The sequence below is a fragment of the Lutra lutra genome, chromosome X (genome assembly GCF_902655055.1).
Source record: "Lutra lutra chromosome X, mLutLut1.2, whole genome shotgun sequence".
Lineage (NCBI taxonomy): Eukaryota > Metazoa > Chordata > Mammalia > Carnivora > Mustelidae > Lutra > Lutra lutra.
The window spans coordinates 95,208,834-95,230,402 of record NC_062296.1 but is presented as its reverse complement, the minus strand read 5'-3'; the positions used below and the strand labels follow the sequence as shown (position 1 = coordinate 95,230,402).

General features: G+C 49.9%; 1 protein-coding gene across 3 annotated transcripts in view; it reads left to right on the top strand.

The window, feature by feature from the left end:
- Nucleotides 1–21,569, top strand: part of STS (steroid sulfatase) — a 152,160-nt gene that overhangs the window by 1,937 nt on the left and 128,654 nt on the right. For 2 of the 3 annotated variants that reach the window (XM_047715078.1, XM_047715079.1), the window contains exon 1: nt 9,981–10,256. The exons of the other annotated variant lie outside the window; for it this stretch is intronic. The gene's annotated coding sequence lies outside the window, so the exon portion shown is untranslated. Of the gene's footprint in view, nt 1–9,980; nt 10,257–21,569 lie in introns of those variants that run through there. 3 annotated transcript variants of the gene reach the window in all.

Here is a 21,569-nt window from a genome sequence, read left to right as displayed (position 1 = left end):
CAATAAAGTCACCCCAGCTCCCTCCCTGCTGGGACTCCCAACTTTTTCTTTGTCTCGATGCCTGAGGTTATCTGTCCCATGCTCACGTGCTGGGTCTGTAGAGTTCTCCTTCCCAGATTTTCTACTGTCTCTAGAAACCCTTGGGGGAATTCATGTTTTTCTCTCCCATTGTAACATCACAGCTCTGTTGATTCCTTAGATAAGAGGAGAGAAAGCTTCCAGGGCCAGAACTAAGCATTCAGAGTTGCAGGGGGTAACCTGGAAGCTGTTTCTGGTGGGTCCCTAAGTCAGGCAGGGATAGTTGGTTCCTTAGAAGGAGTTTTCAGGATTTCTACAGATTCACTTCAAAAATAAGCCAGCTCACAAATGCAGGTGACGAAGGTTACACAACCGGAGGGTAGAGACATCTGGAGTGTCTTCCTTGCCCTGTTCCAGCCATTGTGGCTCTGGGCACGGCTCTTGGCAGAGAATCCAGCTTGTTCACTTAGAGGAACACAGGTACCAGCCGGGAATTTCCCTCCAGTTCCCCGAACCTGGCAAAAACCTCACTGGAATTGCGGAAGAGATGCACTGGGCAGTTTGGTGTCCTTGTGCTTTCCACAGAGGTGAAAACGTGCTCCAAATCATTTTTTTTAAAGTCTTGTTTTCTATAGTCTTATTTATTTGTCAGAGAGACAGGGACAGCGAGAGAGAGAGCGTGCACACAAGTAGGCAGAGAGGCAGGCAGAGGCAGAGGCGGAAGCAGGCTCCCCACTGAGCAAGGAGCCCGATGTCGGACTCGATCCCAGGACCCTGAGATCATGACCCCAGCCGAAGGCAGTGGCTCATCTGACTGAGCCACCCAGGCGTCCCTGATGTCTATACTCTTGAGAAACACCTCTTGCGAATGATGGGAGATGCCTCTTTAAAAACACAAAAGCAAACCAAACTGTGAGAACCTTCATGCTTTTCTATGTCATAATCTAGATTAGGGAAAAAAAAAAACAAAACAAAACTGAAAATGTGCTCACAGTTAAAGTGATTTCTGTGCAAGTAACTAGAGGCACTTTAACTTGTTAATCCTTTTAACAGTCTGAGTGTCTGCGGAGAGGGAGGATGGATTTCCTTGCACGGATTACAATTTATTTTTGCAAAATTGTGTTTTCCCCGTGGGATGATGGCTCACTTTTCCTGACAACTTTATTTATTTTTTTAAGATTTTATTTATTTGGCAGAGAGAGAGAAGGTGTGCATACAAGTAGGGGGAGCAGGAGAGGGAGAAGCAGGCTCTCCGCTGAGCAGGGAGCCTGATGCGGGGCTCAGTTGCATGACCCTTGCTCCATGACCTGAGCCAAAGGGGGTTGCTTAACCGACTGAGCCTCCCAGTTGTCCCTCTTGACGACTTTCAGTAAACTGTGGCACAGTGGTGTCAGAAATTCATTCAGAATGGGTTGTGCACATTTGAAAGAAGGATCCATTCCCACACAATGAATAAACTCCAACGTGCCATTCATCGTCTGACGAAAGGATGTGTATGCCCGAGCCATTCTTTGTCTTGTTGGGTTGGTTCTTCCGTCCCTGCGTTTGCTTTCTGTGCTGTATCTGGAAGGCTGCTTGTTGTCCAAGCCATCATCGGGAGCGCACCCAGCTCTGCTGTTCAGCCTGAGCAGCCCTCATTTCCTTCCCTCGCTCCGACCTGGCCCCCGGGAGCACGAGGCTGATGTATGGTGCCCTTCCTGCAGGCTGCCCGTGTGGACCCCTGCAGCAGTTGGTGGCCAGGCTGGGTCTCTAAGGGATGTGTGCAGGCAAGCCCCGAGGGACACTCGATGTCGCTTGTGGCAGAAGTAGTTAGGCTTTGTGGGTAGTTTGGAGAGCCTACTGGGCTCTGCCAACGGCAAGGGCTGCTTGCTTGCATGGGTCAACATTCATCTAGCAGGAGAACCTGCAGGGGGGAGGCTTCAGACATAATGGTGGCGAGGCAGAGGGTACACATTAAGAATGTGTATCTTTTCATATGTGCACGTGCATGCATGTATATAGATACATTGTTACATCTCACGTGCATACATGTATATAGATACATTGTTACATCTCATACTGGGGCTTTAGGTTCATGTTCTTTTTGGACATGCACGTAGACCTCAAGTAAAAAGATGGTGGCTCATTGCCAACCTGAAAGCGACGGGGGTTCAGAGATCCTATAGGGTGGTGAGCACTGGAAGGTGCCTGGAGAGTGTTGCCCGAAAGCGTCACCCTTTTTCCTTGTCCCTCGTCCTCTGCATCTCTTTCACGTGGACGTTGCTCTCTATCCTTTGTCATGTCTAGTGAACAGGAAATCAGCTCTTTCTCTGAGCTCAGCGAGACACTCCAGCAAAGTAATGGAACCCTAGAGGGGGTGCTGGGAACCTCCGATATGTAGTAGCCCGGTCAGGAGCACAGGTGACCAGCTGAACTTGCGATTGGCATCTGGTGGTGGGAGGAGGTGACTTGTAGACTGAGCCTGGCACCTGGGGCTCTGACACAGCTTCAGGTACAAGGGTCAGGACTGACTTGAATTGCAGGACACTCGGGCTGGTGTAGGAACATTGCTTTGTGCTGTGGGAAAATCTGCACATACGATCTGGTGTCAGAGTCATGCTCCCGAATGCCTTACCTCCACGTCCCATCCCAATGGGGATGAGGGCTCTGCCCTGTGAGTTTTCGCAGGGAGAGGGGCATTCAGTCCATTTTAGAGGGTAACTTTGTCTTTTGCCATTGAGTTATTTTCAGGTTCCATAACACACACCCTTAGTTCCTTGTCCCCTTCGTGCTGTGACCAGGTCATCCTAGCATGCCTGGGACGGAACCACTTTCACTCTGAAAGCCTTCCATCCCCAGGAACCCTTCAGCCACAGGCTCAAGAGGACACTCGGCCGGCCTTCCCTTGGCTGCCCCAGTGTGAGGTACAGGAAGTTTATGGGGCAGGACTGAGTGGACAGTCTCAGCAAGGTAGCGAAGTGGTGATAGGATTCATCTGTCCTGGACTTTAAAGCAAGGGGAGGGTGTGGTTGGGGACTGATGAGTGACATACATGTCACAGTCAGTGATCATGCAGACATTCCTCTGTGGACGGGAAGGGCAGGTTATGCTACAGACCTCCATACCTCAGTGTCCACGTGGGCCGGCCTTCCCTCCAACGTGGGCATACACATGATGCCTCACAGCGGAACAGCATACCGTTCACAGAGACTGCAGATGACGCCACGGGCCTTGGCATGTGGGTCAAGATAGAAAAGGGAAGCGCAGAGGTCACCCACCCGGACACCTCTAGTCCAGGGTCTTCCCTCCACACTGTTCATCATTTGGGCAAGAACACGGACATGGACTGAATTTGTTTCCCAAAATTCATGTATTGGAAGCCCCAACCCCCAGAACCTGAGAACATGGCTGCGTTTGGAGACAGGGTCTTTAAAGAGGTAATAAAATGAATAATAAGGAATGGGCCCTGACCCAATCTGATGGGTATCCTTGTAAAAAGAGATTAGGACACAGACTCACACAGGGGACAACCACGTGATGACAAAGGGAAGAGATGGTCTCTGTATGCTCAAGACAGAGGAGGCCTTAGGAGAAACCATTTCTACCCACTCCTGGATCTTGAACTTCTAGCCTTTGGTAATTTGTTTTGGTGGCCATAGCAGACTAACACAACAATGCTGTGTGGTGGGGGCCATCTGGGGCAATGTGGGATGTTTAACAGTATCCCTAGTCTCTACCTGGTAGGGGCAGTAGCACCTTCTATGATGGGAATATGTATTTATGTGTCTACCTTGCCACCCACCCACCCACCCATCCATCCATCCATCCATCCATCCACATATCCATATATACATCCACCTGTCCACCCATCTATCCATCTAAACATCCATCCATCCATCAGTCTACCCACCCACCTATCCATCCATCGATCCATCCATCCATCTATTCATCCGTCCACACATCTGTCCCTCCATCCACCCTTCCACCCGTCCATCCACACATCTATCCATCCACCCATCCATCCGTCCGTCTGTCCATCCATCCATCTATCCACACATCCAACCATCCATCCACCTACCCACCCACCCATCCACCCATGCACCCATGCATCCATATGTCCACCACTGCTCGGGACAGTGTGGCCTTCCATGCTTGTAGAACAGTGTCCTTCCCCTGAATATTCTTCTGAGAGACCCCAGGTGAGTGAGACTACTGTAACTTGCTGAGGCCATGCAGCTCCACGGAGAACTGGAGTCTGTTTCTCTAGTTGCAAGTGTGCTGTGCCCATGTTGCATGACCTGCCTTTCTTCTTTGCCTTCACGCCTGGACTTACAGGTCCCAGGTGGCTTGCATGCATACTGAGAGGGCAGTAGGGACCCACGCTCTCTGTGACTGGGTACAGGTGGACTGGGTCTGCTGCAGCCCTGGGTGCTTTTGAGGCCTTGACCCCTCACTCCACCCTAAGGAGATGGTGTCTGCACTGTGTTCAGGCTCATGATGGGTCTGCAAGTGGGACTTTCCCTGAGGACACTGGGCATCTGAACGGACCCTGAAGTTATCACTAACTGTGATTCACATTGCTTCTGTTTCTTCCCGCCTATAGCTGGTCTGGGAGGAAGGAACTTGGTAGCCCTTTGCTTGGGAGGCCTTGGAAGTATTTACCACTCTCCCCTCATTTCCCTGCAAGGTCAGATAGCCCTGGAAAGGAGGCTGGATGTACATAAACAGCCGAACTTGCTTCTCACGGCGTTTTCCCTCCAGGACGTGGTTGCTGTTTTGTGGAGAGGGTCATTATTCTTGATCTTTGCTATCAGAGTACAACTCGAGGAGCGGCGTCCAGAGAAGCTAAGTTCGGTCCTCACCGTGATAGCACGAGTCCACGGGGCAGCATCATGGGAGCTCTTGCCAGACACACAGAATGTCAGACCCCACGCGGACCCACCGAAGCACCCAGGTGCCCAGGTGACCTGGGCCATGCTGGGTACTCATTCCGTTGGGATATGGGGGCATATGAAAACCTCTGCCGGTGATTCTTGTTATGTAAAAGGGTGGGAAACCAGTTCGGCCTTACCCGTATATATTATCTGCATGGACACTGGTGGGTGATCTCCACAGGGGATGGTCATGTGTCCTGATCAGCATTTCCCATATCTTGGGGTGATACACAGGGGTGGGGATGGCGTCCGTGCCCTTGACTGCTTCCTTTGATTTCAGGTTAATGCAAACGTATGTTTTAGGGTTAAGTGTATTCACAAGTTATTTTATTTTTAAACCAACCCTCACAAGATGCATAAAGAGCTGAAAGAAACGTCCATGATAAAAGCGCGATCCAGATTCAAGTGAATGACACGGAAAGGTTACTTTTGGCTTGAGCTAATTTATAGCATTCCCCAGTGAGGAAGAACGCACGTAGTGTTGGCGTCTGAGTAGATCGCGGCCGTCTGTAATTGCATGTATGGAGGGAGGAGGGATGCTCGAAAACTGGGGGATTGAGGTGCGCTGCCTAGAGTTGTCTCTCTCCCCTTCGGATCCTTTGGTGACTGGATGTGACCACAGACACCTGACGGAGGGTCCTGAGGTTCATGGTGCCCCCACTGGTAGGAGCCCTGTTTACCACCTGGATACGTGGCACCCAGCGAGGGCTCCTGCCCTTTGGCTCTCCGTCCCAACCTCCCTCTCAGTTTCATTCTTTCCCTCCTGATATTTGGGGTCTGGCTAAATCCTCTGGCAGAGTGCCCTCCCTCCAGGACCTGTTGGGGTAGCTGTGTCTGTGGCAGACGTGCCCGGGGATGTCAGCGGCTTGCTTCCTTCCGGCTCGTCCCCCATTCACAGGAGTGGTGGCGCCCGGGGCCTGGTGTCCTGAATCTCCTCCCCGTGGGCACAGCCGGAGCCCAGCCTCAGCCCACGGAGCAGACACCTTGCGCGGCGCTGCTCTGATGAAGCCGTGGGTTCGTCGGAAAGGCTTCGATGCCACGTGGCAGTTTAGGCACGACGCAGGGAGCCCCGCTCAGTTCTTGGAAATGTTGATGCAGGACACGTGTGGGGAGTCCGCAGGAAAGAGTGATTTGGTGTTTGTGGTTAAAGTTGGCTTTCCATTGCATCACGACTCCAGTAAAACCCGCCAGCGCTCCAATGAGTAGGACACGCTCCCTGCTTTATCTACCATGTCAACAACCTCTCTGGGGAGGCGGTGTAATTATTCTTATGTATAAATGAGCTAATGAAGCTTGAGAGAGGTTAACTGCCTTGCCTCGGGCCACACACCTCACAAGGAACAAGGCGGAGTGAGGCCCAATTTGGTCTTGATTCCTCGAAAGGAACCGACAAGCAGCACTGTCTGTTTTTATGTTTTTCTATATACTTTTTAATTTTTTCAACCATTTTATTTATTCATTAAAGAGAGAGAAAGCACGAGCAGGGGGAGTGAGAGAGGGAGAAGCAGGATCCCTGCTGAGCAGTCGAAACCATAACCCTAATATATAACTAGTGTTAGATCACTAGTTAGATCAGATACATTTATTTGTACAAAAAAGAAATAGAGAAAAAAATATTGTGGACACCACCAGCAAAAAAATAAACAAGAATGGGGCGCTTGGATGGCTCAGTGGGTTAAGCCTCTGCCTTCGGCTCAGGTCATGATCTCAGGGTCCTGGGATCGAGCCCCGCATCGGGCTCTCTGCTCAGCGGGGAGCCTGCTTCCTCCTCTCTCTCTGCCTGCCTCTCTGCCTACTTGTGATCTCTCTCTGTCAAATAAATAAATAACATATTTTAAAAAATTTTTTAAAAAGAAACTTGAGAAAATATATATAAAATTTATCTTCCATAAACACACACTTATGTCATATATTCTGTGTAAATGACGGGTGCGTCTGTGGTTTTCAAAAACCCGTGAATACATGTCACTACTTCTCATTTTGGTAGTGATGACCGTGTAAACGTGTACGCGTGCATCGTGTGTGTAAATAGATGTGTTGGTGCCCTTAAGTACCCTCAGAGGGAAGTTTTGTCTATATATTGTGTGTGGGTGTGCATATGTGTAATTACACAGATCCGAGAATTGTGTAATAGTTTACGCAAGTGGGTGGATCAAAGACGTACCATAAATGTGTCTGGTTCTTCTGTGGACAGACAGCCATGGGATATGTCCATCGTGGCCACTGTATTTAACGCACAAGGGGTAACATCTGAGAAGCGTGTATTTCCAGTCTGTTCTCCGGTGCCCTTTCAACTACTAGCCGGGAGGCTCAGATGCAGTCAGTTCCTGTGATACCTTCCTCCCGGGGTGGACCACAGGGCCATTTAGGGGAAGGTGATACACCCGGAGTTCGTTATGGGTTTAACGATACAGCTTCACACCCCAGAATGCATTACATCAAAAAGTGGGGCATCGTTCGCGCACAGTGCTCGTGAGCCGTGAGAAGGGCATGGTGATCGAAAACCATACGTGACCGAAAGCCCCTACCCCAAAACCGCTTGGAAATTTCCATCTGCCGTCTTTGTTCGGTGCCTGTCCATGTTAACGTACTAATGGCATGGTGGGGGTGGAGGGCTTTCCCCACGTGGGTTTCTTTGCTGCCCAAGAAGATTCGTTGTGATCGCCAGGGAAGGTCTCGAGATGAGAGATGGTTGAGCATTTCTAGGGTTTATGAGCGTGGTGGGTGGTTTGCTGGAGAAGAGCCAGGCTCCCCCTGGATGTACAGAGAGGTACACGGCAGCTAGAGTGCTGGGTCGCTATAGATCATGGAGTCCGGCCCCACACCCTCTCCTCCCCACACGGCTAAGGCAAGAACCCTTCTGTGAGGGCCATGTGGCTGGCCCAGTTGCCTGATTTGCATTGAGATGTTTCTTCCTTGATTCAAGGCCCTAATGACCAAGCCTGGGTCTTCACATTCGGTCTTGGAGAATGAGTCTTTGCTTGCTGATCCCTGAATGACTGCCTCGCACCCTAATTCTGTGGGAGTCGAGGATTTTCCGGCAGCATTCTCGCTGTAGGGCTCTTCCTCTGTAGAGTCCGGAGTGAGAAGGCGTACCCGGTTTTGGCTTGAGGGTTCGTTCCCGTGTGATGCCGCTGATGGTCAGTCCCATTCCAGGGCTGTCAGACACCAGCTAGGTTCAGCACTGAACAACTTCCTTAAGTACCTACATGAATTCATAAAACAAACCCTCTTCTTTTCATGACCCCAAAGGAGAGTGGTTTACGTAGTTCCATCAAGTGAAATATTTTCGCTTCCATACACTAAAATTTTCCAACAACGAGGGCCTACCGAAGGGCAAGGCATCGTGCCCTGGCCTGTCGTCCCTAATCCGTACGCTTCCCTGGAACACAGTGTTCTGCCTTCCCCGCAGAAGAGCGGGCTGGTGCTCGCAGAGCGTAAGTGCTTTTCCGAGGTCCCACAGCAAGCCAGTAGCAGACTCAGAGCTGAATTCCTATCCATCTGCCTCCAAGTCCTCCTTGCTCTTTCTAAGATTAATCATTTTGGGAGGATATTTATCATACTAAAATGTTAGGTTGAAAGCATTGGGAGAGGGGCAAAGAAATGAAGGGGGGGAATCTTTGATCTAGGTAGCCTGGATCCTTGTGGGTTCGGTGGCCCTGTAGCAGGGGTGCAGAAGGAGATGGGAGGGGTTTGTGAAGGGTTTCTTTGCACTGCGTCCTGCCCACACCTCAAGGGTGCTGAGCTCCTGTCTGTACCCTGGCCCAGAGAGGAGGGTGCGGTGAGACTCCTTACAAAGATCTGATTGTGCATCTCTGGGTACCAGGGGCTGGCACCTGACAAGACTGGGCTGGGCCATGAAGGAGAAAGCCAGAAGCTCCTCTCCCCATGCAACCCTCCTGGGATTACCAAAACGGTGCTTTTGCTGGTGGGGGACACACCCGGGAGTTCAAGCGGTTTCAGAATAGCCCTAGACGTTGCATTCCGAGCGTAATGGCGTTCAGAGGCTGGAAGCATCCTGGGGCATGCTAGAATTTGGACCACGCATTTATAAAACATCCCTCCAACAGGTAGGTTTTATAGCGATCCCAAAAGAGCACAGGTCACCTTGTGATGACGCCTCGGTCCTCCTCCTTGAGGATAAAATATTCCTTTGGGTTTCGATGCCCAAGCATCTGAGGTTACTGTTAAAAATATGAAATACGTTGGCACCAGTATGTTATATATTATTTGAGTGCCCACCAGTCGCCGGAGGCACACAAATCATTAAAAATGAGCAGTGTTTTATTTATAGATGTGCACTAAAGAAAAGGAAGACGCAGGGTGGTTTTACCTTTGTTTCTTTTTTCTAAATGAAACACGACGTGAGGGGAACTACGAAAAGAGAAAAACCCAGGACGTTTGTGTTTTTCCCCCCAGGGGTGTGATTTCCGGCCGGGGCCCTGGGAGCAGAGACTCCCTGCTCACGTCCTCGTCCTGGAGGTGGATGGCGGGCGTGCCTGCTCGCTTGCCGCCCACGGAGCTGCGCCGTGGCCTTGCTCACCGCCTAACCCTCGGTGTTGACAAGAAGGAATTCCTTGGGGCCCTGGGTGCTGGGTAGGTAGGCGTAAGTCACCTAACAGACAGGCTGGGAGGGCTCATCTGCCGCAGGCTAGCCCCAGGGCATTCAAACCGTCCCCCCCACCCCGTCCCCACCGCGGTCAGTCAGCCGCGTCCCCAGACCTCAGTGCTAGAATACAGCACGTCAGCACCTGTCGCCCCTCGCCCCCTGCCCGCTCGGAGAGTCCCGCCCCCTTCTGCACCAACACCTGCTCTGTTCTCTATGCACACTGACGTGCACATTTCGGCGTGCACAGCGAATGCTCAGTGCATGTCCGGCGTTTGTTGTTTTTTTGTGTTTTTTTTTTTTCCCCCAACTGAGCACTCTGACAGGTGAGCAAAGGTTGCAGTGGAGCCCTGGAAGCTGACACCCATCCTGTGTGGACGGATAGCGACCTTGTAATCACCGTGCTCAGTTCAGGAAGCGCATGTTCCCTCTGATTTAGAAGTCAGCCATGCAGGGCGTGAGGAAGGACCACGTGGACGCATCCAATCACTTAAATAACTTTTTTATGATGGATTCGCCAATCAGCCTGTGATGACTCCGTGGCCGAGGAGGGTCCGTGGGAGCTGGCCGGGCTGTCTCATCATTATTCACACCCCTGGAGCTTTGGGCTGGGTGCTGTCCAGCATGCCTCCTTGAAAAGCTGTGTGAGATCCCGGGAGGGAGGGTATCCTGTCTGAGTCTCCTGGCAAACACCCTGGCGGAAAGCCCCGTAGGAACTGGTGAGTTGGGTTAACTTTTTGTCGCTGCTTCTCTGCCGCTGAGATGTTGAGATAAGTGTTCAGCCGATGGCGACCGGGGAATAGTCAGTCTGGTGTTCCTGGTTCAAACGAAATCCCAGAGTTTCTTTGGCAGCCTCGTTCTGCAACAGTGGAACAGCTTGCAGGGAGAGAGTTAATTCGAGAAGTTTTATCGAGTGTCTTAGCTGCGGGAAATTGCGTGTTCAGGGATCTTCTGGGGGATTAATGAAAGTGTGTACCTTGCTACCTGTTGCGTGACATTTAAAAAACAAACAAAAAAAAAACATAAAAACAAAAAAAAACCAGTAGAACCACCTACAAGAAATTCATCTGTTTTCATTAGTTCCTTTGCCCTGAAACAGGGAGGTCTTTTTCGGGGGAAGAAAGCGATTGCCAGTCTTTCTTTCGTTCTGGATTAACGTGGTAGTTGGAAAACACACGCTGCATACAGAGAACAAGGGAGAGCCCAGAGGCAAGAAACCCAAGAGGAAATGAGCAAATACAGAGATGCGGTTTGTGCTATAGTTTACTTAGAAGGGAAATTGAATTAACTTTATGTATCGAAATACTAGGAGCAGTGCTTCCCAGTTAGACAGAATGAACACACGTTTCTGCGTCAAGCGTACACCAGGAAACGTTGCTATTATCCTAAGCTTCCGACTCATGCTTTTCCTAAGGAGTAAATTCGAGATAGAATTCATGGCAGTTCTCTTTTCTTAACTTTTTGAGATTTTTTTTTGAAGTATGTGGGGATGCCTGGGTGGCTCGGTCGGTTAAGCGTCTCCTTCGGCTCAGGTCCTGATCCCAGGGTCCTGGGATCCAGTCTCTCCTCGAGCTCCCTGCTGTGGTGGGGGGGAGTCTGCTTCTCCCTCTCCCTCTGCTGCTCTTGCTCTCTTTCCACCAAATGAATAAATAAAACCTTGAAAAAAAAAGATTTTTTTGGAAATATTTATTTTTCCCGTTAAGCGTACAGATCCGAGATCTGTCAGGAACCCCTGAAGCAGAACACGAGTGATCCCAGTTGGCAGAGTTGTGGCTCAACAGAGCACGCTGGGGTTTCTCCCTGCAGTGTTGGACACTGGCTTGGGCCGTGGAGGCTGTCTTCACAAAGGGGCAGGGCTCAGCAAGGACTGTTCTGTGGCTCAGAAATGGACCCCTCTTTGTTCTGAAAATGTGTATCGCTTCCAGGAGATAAGCATCCAGGAGACTGTGACCTTTGTCATGCACGGCATACATAATGTAGCAATCCCGAGCCTGCCAAACGGGTGGTTGGTTGGTTGGTTGGTTTTGCAAAGAGAGATGCTAAGGCACGTGAATAATCTCTCCCAGATGAACCCTCTGTGCTATCTATAGTGCTATCTGGCTATCCTTCAAGTCAACGATCCTCGTTAATTAAGATGTCAAGTGCTTGCTTCTTATCTGGGTATCAACATTTTTTCTTTTAAGATTTATTTATTTGAGCGGGAGAGAGGGAGAGAGGGAGAAGGCAGGGAGGAACAGAAGGGCAGAGTCTCCAGCAGACTCCCCGGTGAGCCCGGAGCCCGGCCCCGGGACTCCATCCCATGACCTGAGCCGAAATCAAGAGTGGGACGTTCAGCCGACTGTGACTCTGGACGTCTTTAACGTGTGCATGGATTCCCTCCTCTGAGCTGACCCTTGAGGACCGAGTTGGAGGGGTGATAAAAAGAATTGTCTTTGGGGATGGTGTCACTAAAAATGGTGAAACTGCACTGAAGCCATGATTCTGTTTTATGGTCATTTACGATAGGCGCCCTGCATCTCAGCCAACATGTGACGGTACCTGACAGGTCATCTCCAGGAATTGGTGTCTGCCGTGACATTAATATTGGCCAACTGCGAAACTGCCCCGTTTTCATTTATAACGAGATTATAACCTAACAGCTGATGATGTCGCCATCCAGAAATGTAAGGGCTTTCAGTGCATGCAGAAAACGAAATAAAACGAAGATACAAGGGCTCCTTCCACTTGCCCTTAAAACCGAGCACTGAATGTCGGGCATTCCTTAAAGGGCTGATTAAAGGAAACATTCAAAGTTTGCAGGTACACATGCAAAGACTGTGTTCTCCAGACCACTCTCCAGGTCGACTGTTTTGTTTGTATCTTGTCCTCTCATTAAAATTCCTGCCTTGTTTGGAAATTAACCCTGTAAAACTTGGTCGCTGACTCAAGCCCTTACCTGGCACCCTTGGGAGTCAGGTAATGAACGATTCTGCGGTGACGAAACCCAAGCCCGTCTTCCCTCCAGGCAGACACTCCGTGAAAATAGTGGGGGTGCCAATGTCAATAATAATTAAGTGTTTATGATGACGAGGAGGAGGAGGTACAGGGCAGAGACTCACACCGGGCAAATTCACTGTAGCGCCTTTGACTTTCCACTCTGACAGGAAGCACGGAGGTGAGACGGAGGGGGTCGGGGGTTCCTCGGAGCGGTTCCAGGACCGGGGGAGGTCTCGCCCGGAGATGGACGCAGGACTGGGATGTCCTCGGTGACAAAGGATTTGTTTGCCCCAGCCCTGGAAGCTTTGTTGCTGTAGGGACTGAGATGGGTTTGTAGGATGTGGACAGTACTCAGTAGATGCCCCAGCACACAGCCACCTGCAAAATTATCTGCAGACATTCCAAGTGTTGCCTGGGGAGGAGAAGCCAACCACCCCCCCCACCCCGTGTAGAGTCGCGGAGTTGGGGGCGTGGAGATAGCCTTGTCACCTCTTCTCAGCTGTTTGCCAGGCTTCCAGGAAGCTCGTTGGTGGTGCTGGAGGTTGTCCCAGCTGGTCTGACCTGGGTCACTGTTGGGCACGGGTTTCCTGTGTCCCTGATTGCCCCCTGCGTGGCAAGGGAAGTACAGGCTTCCACAAGGTCAGGGGGCTTAGCCCGCATCCTTTTCGGCATGGGCAGGCTTCCCCGCTGTCTGGCGTCTTGACTCTTCCTTTTTTTTAATTGTTTTTTTTTTTTTTTAAAGGCTTTATTTATTTATTTGCGAGAGGCACAGCATGAGTTGGGGGGAGGAGCAGAGGGAGGAGGAGACTCCACGCTGAGCAGGGAGCCCGATGCGGGGCTTGATCCCAGGACCCCGGGATCATGACCTGAGCTAAAGTCTTACGTTTAACCCACTGAGCCCCCCCAGGCACCCCAAGACTCCTTTCCAAGTGCTCCCTTCTGCATTAGAGATCTGCAGCTCTTTGTTCATAACCAACAGAAAAAAAGGAAAGAAAAGGATTGGACAACATGATTTTTGGGTGGCTTATTTTGGGCAGCTCCGCATCAGCGGTATATAAAGCGATAAAGCTGAGCACTGTTTATTCATCCCACGGAATGCAAACATTCACTCATTACATTGTGTGCCTCAAACTTAACGTGTCATTTTATCAATTATAGGTCAGTAAAACCGGCATAGATATCTGACGTCAATAAAACTGGAATAGAGTTGTACAGATGTGTCAAAGTTTTACTGACTTATAGTTGACCTCCAATATCTCGTCAGTTTAGAAAATATATGTATATCTGTATATGTGTATGTCTCATCAGTTTAGGAATATGTATATATATTTATATATACATGATATGTACATATATACGTGTGTATGCATGTACATATACATGTGTATACATACATATGTATACATATATACACACACACACATATATATACACTTGATTTGATACATATCGTGAGGACTTGATACATATTGCAAAGTGATCACCACGGGAAGTTTCCTTAACGTCCACCACCTCACAAAGTTATATAAGTATCTGTTTCTCGGAATGGTTAAGAGGTATAATAGGATGAGTACAGCTGTATAGAAAACAGCCGTGCTCCTTCAGAGTGTCAAAGACCATCCTGGGGACAGCTCAGTTTTGCAGCAGTCTCTGTATGCTTTTCATAAATTGATTTAAAAAATTTTTTTTAATTACCTTCTAAAAGAACAAAAAAAAATTTTTATTTTTTTTTAAATTCTGAAACACAGTTGACTCCAGAAGGTTGCATTTTGAGACTGTGGAGCTGGGTTTGTCATTGTAAGCAGGGAATGGTTCGTTTTGAGCTTGCGCTGACTTTGAACCATTTGAGGGTGGTTGTACCAGGTGGTTTTTTTCTTTTTTCTTTCCCCATTTAGAGCATCCCTTTAGGGGTGACGTCTACTACTTCAAACCTCATGGATTTTTGTAAACTCTGCAGGTTTTGTGAAAAGATGGAAATAGTCAGAAACCTATATTCAGCCGGAAAAGTGGGGCCAAGCTTCCGTGTCTTTTGGTCGGCATGCCCAATGAGAAGCAGCTTCTGACCCTCCTCCCCAAGCCGCATACCTAGGAGCAAAGACCACTTACTCAGACCTAGCCGGGATCCTGATGACCCCACCTGGGATCCCAAGGCTGGCATATTCCCTCAACAGTGTGTCTTCACTTTTGAAAGGCCAGATGTTTGATTGTGTTAAGCACAAATCCCAAGTCCGTTTTCAGTTAGTGAGGAAGTCGGTGCTGTTGGCAAGCACGTGGATGTCTAGATCAGGCTTTCTCAGGCTGGGCACCATCTATATGCAGGGTTGGGTGATTCTGTGTTATGGGTGGGTTTTGCACGTTGTGGGATGTTCAGCTACAACCTTGGACTCTGTCTAGGAGATGCCAGTAGCACTCTATCAATTGGGTGAGGGTGTCTCTAGACAAGTCAGACAATGTACTGGCTGGTGAGCCCTCTTTTACAGGTATGAAAAACAGACCCATTCGGGGCACCTGGGTGGCTCAGTGGGTTAAGCCTCTGCCTTCAGCTCAGGTCATGATCGCAGGGTCCTGGGATCGCGCCCCACATTGGCTCTCTGCTCAGCAGTGAGCCTGCTTCCTCCGCTCTCTGCCTGCCTCTCTGCCTACTTGTGATCTCTCTCTCTCTCTCTCTCTCTCTGTCAAATAAATAAATAAAATCTTAAAAAAAAACCAGACCCATTTATTTATTTGAAAGAGAAGGAGAATGAGCGTAAAAGAGAGAGCAGAAGACGGCGGGGAGAGGCCAAGGGAGAAGGAGAAGCAGGCTCCTTGCTGACTTGATGTGTGACTTGATCCCAGGACCCCGGGATCATGACCTGAGCTGAAGGCAGACACTTCACCCACTGAGAACCCAGGAGTCCCCATGTTCTATAGATGCATCACGGTCAAGAGACTTTCTGCCCCCACCATATTGTCACACACCACATGCAGGACTCATCCAGGGGGTGTCAGAAGCCATCTGCTTCCTGGACATTCTGGGCCGTATCAAGTAATTCACATGTCATGAGGCCAACTCACGACAGTCATCACCATGCAGTGGAATGCTGGACACCTTCAGGTTGCACATTAGTCCAAGTGACAAGTTCAGTCATCAAGGAGGTTATGATAGCAGGTGTCTAGAGCTGGGTGCGTGACTCAGGAGGTCTTAGGTTGCAGGTTACAAACTCGTGGCCGCCCCACTCATAAACCTCAGCTTTGGTATCTCTTTTTAATGTTTTTTGTTTTGTTTTTGTTTTTTATTGGGGTGAAATTCACATAGCATACAAATAACCATTGTTATTTGTATGTTCAGACATAGTTCAGAGGCATTTAGTTCATTCCAGTTCAAGACCTTTCTAAGTCATTCCCCCAAACCCCCATTCCTTCTGCCCACAGGACTTGGTAACCACAGATGTCTGTATATTTGTTCACCAAGGACATTCCCTGTAAAGGAAGTCCTACCCCGTGTGGTCTTTTGTGACTGCCTTTTCCCCCGCCGCATCTCATTTTTGGGGTTCATCCATACGGTAGCAGGTCTCTGGACTTCATTCCGCTTTATGGCAGAATTCTGTTCTATTTTATAGATAGAAAGGGATTTTCTAGTTGCATGTGTGGGAAGGTCACAGAATCAGAGGAAAAGCTGCGGGATTTAGGGCTGGATTTTGTAAGTCTGATTGACATGAGCCATAGCTGCCGTTTCTAGTTGCCAGTGGTGGCTGACCACTGGATCTGAGCACAGTTGGTGTTGCATCCTGGTTAAATTCTGTGGTATTATCACTATTTTGCATATATTTGGATGCAAATTACTGTCGTGGTTAATTTCCATTGCTGCCCAGCAAATTCTCCCAAATGTCATGGCTCACAATACTGCCCCCCGATTATGTCACGGTATCAGTTTTAGGTTAGGTGTGTGGACATGGCTTATCTGGGTCCTCTGCTCAGGGTTTTACAAGGCTGCATCAAAGCTTTGCCTGGGATTGTGTTGGCTAGACCTTGGGATCCTCCTCCAAGTCCCTCGCTCAGGGCATTGGCCAATCTAGTTCCTTGTGATTATAGGACTGAAGCCCTTAGTTCCCAGGGACGGTCGGTCCTTGTAGGCATTTCACACCATGAGTGTTTCATCAAGGCCTGCAGGAAAAGTTCTCTTTTTTGGAATCTGCTTTCAGCAACTCATCTGATTAGGCCAGCCCCACCCACGATAAAGTCCCTTTTGGCTAGCATAGAGTCAGCTGGTCAGAGAACCCCGTCACACAGGCAACGTCCTTTGCTTTTGTCATATCCTTTTGGTTCAGAGGACATCACGGGTCTCTCAAGAGGAGATGGTCTCACAAAAGTGTGGGTACCAGGGGCCGAAAGCGGAGAGGCTATCTTAGAATTCTGTCCTCAATGGGAAAGGGGTGGGTGTGGAGCTGGAAGCCTAAATAGCATGTAGAAAAACGTGTTCCAGGAACCAAATGAGCTAGTTGCCAGCACACATTTGGAGACGTCTGTGCCAAGGTTGTCGGTACTGGTGGTCATTAGCTCATGTGAACATCATTTATTTTCATTTGCTGATAATGAAAGGATGGGGGGCCCGATACATGGTGGGCTATTTCACGGTGTAAGGCCGACGTCTGGTCTTGCCCATCACAGAGCTGTCCCCGTCCTGCTCAGGAACATGCCTGGGGGCTGGCGGGCCCTCTGGAAAGGTGCAGTGATCAGGTAGCACCCTTCTGTGGGGCAGGCTTGGTGAGGTGTCTGTGGACTCCCCCTGGCTCTCCCTTCATGCAGGGGACCCTCCAGCATCCGGCCTGCACCGCCCTGGTTAGCCCGGGAGCTTAGGCACCATCTCACGGGGCCACGTACCGGGACGGGCTTTCTCACTGATTAGGAATTCTAACGTGAACACCCCCCCCACCCCAGTGTCACCCCTCCATCTGTCCTTGCCCTGTATGTCCACTGGAATATAGGCTCATGTCCCTCAGCCAGGGAGGGGGAGAGGGGTCTCCCAACCCTAACTGCTGTAGCCCAGAACCCTACCTCCACTCACACTAGGAGTTCAGCCCTTGTGCACATCTCAATTTGTGGATGTAAATTCATGCGACCAGAATTGATAGCAGAAGGCAGGGTGGGTATGGTTTTTCTGTTTTCTTTTTTCTTTTTTTTTATTTTTATTTTCTTATTTTTTTAATTTATTTGACTGGCAGAGATCACAAGTAGGCAGAGAAGCAGGCAGAGAGAGAGGAAGGGAAGCAGGCTCATCGCTGAGCAGAGAGCCCAATGTGGGGCTCGATCCCAGGCCCCTGAGATCATGACCTGAGCCGAAGGCAGAGGCTTAACCCCCTGAGCCACCCAGACACCCCCGGTTTTCTTTTAAATAAGCTTGAGCTTCAATACATCCTCAAGGCTTTTTTTATTGGGGTGAAATTCACACAACGTACAATAAACCATGGTAAAGAGTGGAACTCAGGGACATTTCCTGCATTCAATTGGTGCCTATCTAGTTCTGATACTTTGTAGATGATTCCCCCAAGCCCCATCCCTGCTCCCCTCCAGTTCTGATACTTTGTAAATCATTCCCCCAAACCCCATCCGCACTCCCCTCCGCCCTTGGTGACCACAGATATCACTTCCGTCTCTGTGCGTTTGGAAATTCTGGACATTTGGCAGAAACTGAGCCTCCTGCTATGTGGGCTTTTGTGACTGGCTTCTGCGGGAGCACCTGGTGTTGGAGGTGCATCTGTGCTGGAGCGGTATCGATATTTTGTTGCACTTGATGGCTGAATCACAGTCTTGTGTGGATACATTGTATTAAGTCTCTGCATTGATCTGTGCATGGAAGGTTGGTTTGAAGCTTTTGGCTGCTGTGCGTAGTGCTGTTTGCACGTGGGTGTACAGATGCCCATTTCTGATCCCACTTTCCGTGGCCAGAGGTGTCCACTCGGAAGCAGAATCGGCGGGTCCCATGGTGGGTCTGTGTGACTCTGAGCTATCCCTGTCTCCGTGTCCACCGCAGGTTTGCATAGCTGTTCCGTGTCCAGGTCCTCCTCTCAGAGAATCTGGTCTGTTGTGCTGAGCAGCCCCAGGAGGCAGAATGACAATGTCTCCTGTCTGAACTTGTGTTGAGGAGGCTTGCGTTCAGCTGTGAACGGGCCACTGGCAAACCCTCAGCATTTATTACGAGCACTGCTAGGACTTGTTTCTGTCTGCCCTACGGCTTATTAGATCGCAGGAGCCAAGGCGTCATGAATGGCTCGGGGAGTCCCAGGAAACGGCCACCGATGAGCAGGACTGCACGCTTCCTAGCTCATGAAGGGACACGGCAGCCTCACGCAGGCCCGGGGGTCCAGGTGGGCCATCCAGACCCATGCCACTGCGGCCGCAGTTGGGACCACCTTTGGGTAGCTCCCTTCCCAGGCTTAAAAATCCATGAGGGCCTTGCCCAGTCCCATGGCGAGCTCGCCTTCCGGGACGGTGTTGCGTTTCCATGATGGTGAGTAGGAAAGTCGAATCAGCCATGGAACCAGGAGCTAATGGGGTCAGCTGCAACCCACTGCCCTCCTGCCAGTTCTCCAAGCTGGGGTCACCTTTCTTCTGATGTCACACCCCTCCCCCCGCGGTGTGTCACCCCTGCCTTTGGGGACAGAACCAGAGGTTCTGAGGACAGAGCCAGAGGTTCTGAGGATAGAGCACCATCGCCTTAAGAATATTCAAGCTCCCCGTTCCTCGGGGCCGTTAGGTTTGGGCTAACTGTCCTCATTGACATCCCACTCTGACGCCCGTCTCCTCACCTTTGATACAGCTGCATCCAGCTGACAAATGAGGAGATGAGGGATTTTATTAGACATAATAGCCAAGAAGTGGCTGAGTGACTAATTACAAATTATCCTCAGCAAATAGTGCTCCTGGCCACTGCCCAGCCAGTAATTAGGTCATGAAACAGCTCACGGTACCGTGCGGTATGCGGCATGTCCACGGGAACCTAATTATAAATCTGATGGGATCCACTGCGGGGATCAATACTGGTGACTCCTGGGGCCTTTTGTAAGAAGGACAGAAAGTCCCCACGGTCCCAGCTGCCCTCGACCGTACCTGCCATGCAGGGTTTTCCAGCGGAAACGCTAGTCCTGCGATACTCGTTTAAGTCGTGCATTTCATGTTTGCATCTTTTAGACCAAATGAACCTTGTATGTAGAATAACATGTGGAGTATAATTATTTCGACATGGTTCAAGGGCTGACCGAAGGTGGGGAGGCGAACGTCGTTTCTATCTGTGATAACTGAATGTTAAGGATACATGGAATCACTTTGTGTGGCCTTTTTCTATTTTTTTACTAACATTCAGCAATTCCTTTCAGGGCGGCCAATCGTTATTTGCTATATTCATAGAATTAGGATCTCCCCCCCCCCCTTTTTTTTAAACTGGCCTGTAGCGGCCTCGTGCAGGGACCCTCCCCCGGGAGTGTTTTCCCTACGGCACACGCTTTGTCATGTGCTCACAGGCATCATCATCTCACACGGGAAACACATCTCGTTTCTGGCAGGGATCCGTACCACTGCCTTTTCCCGGCGTGTTACAAGAACAGAGATCCTGGAGCGGAATTTCTCTCAGGGTGGCTGGAAACCAAAGCTGATGGGTCATTGCCACACTCCTAGGAAGCATGTTTAGAAAGAGGGCTCTCTGTCCCTTTTCCGTGCGTGATAGAGGAAGAATCGAACTTAAGTAAATTGAACCGGGAAGAGTGGACACTTCTGGCAGCCTTTTGATAATAAAAATACGCGTTGATTAAACAACTTCTACCCTGACCAGGTTATCATCTGCAAGATGTTGTTCTTTCTTTGGCTATCTCCCTAAAAACCGTGACTTTGGGGTGGCTGGGTGATGGACATTGAGGAGGGTTTGTGCTATGGTGAGTGCTGTGAAGTGTGTAAGCCTGACAATTCACGGACCTGTACCCCTGGGGATAATAATACATTCTATGTTCATAAAAATAATTAAAAATAAAAATAACATGGCTTTGGGCTTTCCACGAACTGTGAGAGCCTCAGGTGCCCGTCTTTGGAAGAGGGGGATGAACAGCACCCGCCTGCCCCCAGACGTCTGTAGCCCCTTTGAGCAGCCATGCCCCCGCCGCCTATGGATTTTCAGAGTTAGAATGCCTCCCCGAAGCTGCACACTTTGCTGAACGTGGGCCTAAGCCACTTGCCTGGACCATTGCCTCTTTGCTGGGTCCCGTCATCTACTCTGTGTGTCACACGCTTTGCTTTTCTGTTTCTGTCCTCACCTTGGTGACTTCTGTACTCAGACCTTGGCCTCTCCCTGCCATGTTGGTTCTCTGGCCTAGCTGTGGTGCCAGCAGGAGACCCTGGTGGAGCTCTTTCCAAATGGTGGCATCTCCCAGCTGCTTGCTCTCCTGCTGGTGTCCTAGGAAGCTGCCCGCTCAGCTTGCAGATGCACTGGGCAGACCCTTTGGACCTTCACCCACTTGCCATGAAGACCAAACTAGATGGTGTGTGTGGGAGCATCCATTGTAAGAGGCAGGCGAAGCTATCAGGGCAACAGCATGTGTCAGATTCTCCTTGCAAGAGTAGGTCTCCTAAAGCAGGTGAGATACAGGACTGTAGACCTCCAGAGACATCGGGAGAATGTGCAGTCGTGTCTGCACATTCACACGTAGCAGAGAGTAAGAATTGGACAACATCCAACTCTTAGGCCGTACACGGGGCCCATGAGGACGACCGCTCATCTCAACGGATGTATTTGTTTTAACAAATGCTCTCTGTCTTCTTATTTTTCTTTTAGTTGGTGAAATGGTTCACCCACGTGTACGATTCAGTGGTTTTTTTTTTTTACCAGGTCACCAAGTCATGTGAGCTCCCAAGGTCGGTTTAAGAACATCCTCATCACCCCAGAGAGACACTCTGTGCCCACTTCCCCAACCCCATGACCATCTCCTGCCTGAGCAGCTGTTCTGGGAGGCACATTTTTCTAGCTTTCCTCCGATTTCTTTGAACCAACGGCACAGGAATGTTGCCCTTGGGATGTTGAAACTCACCCACTT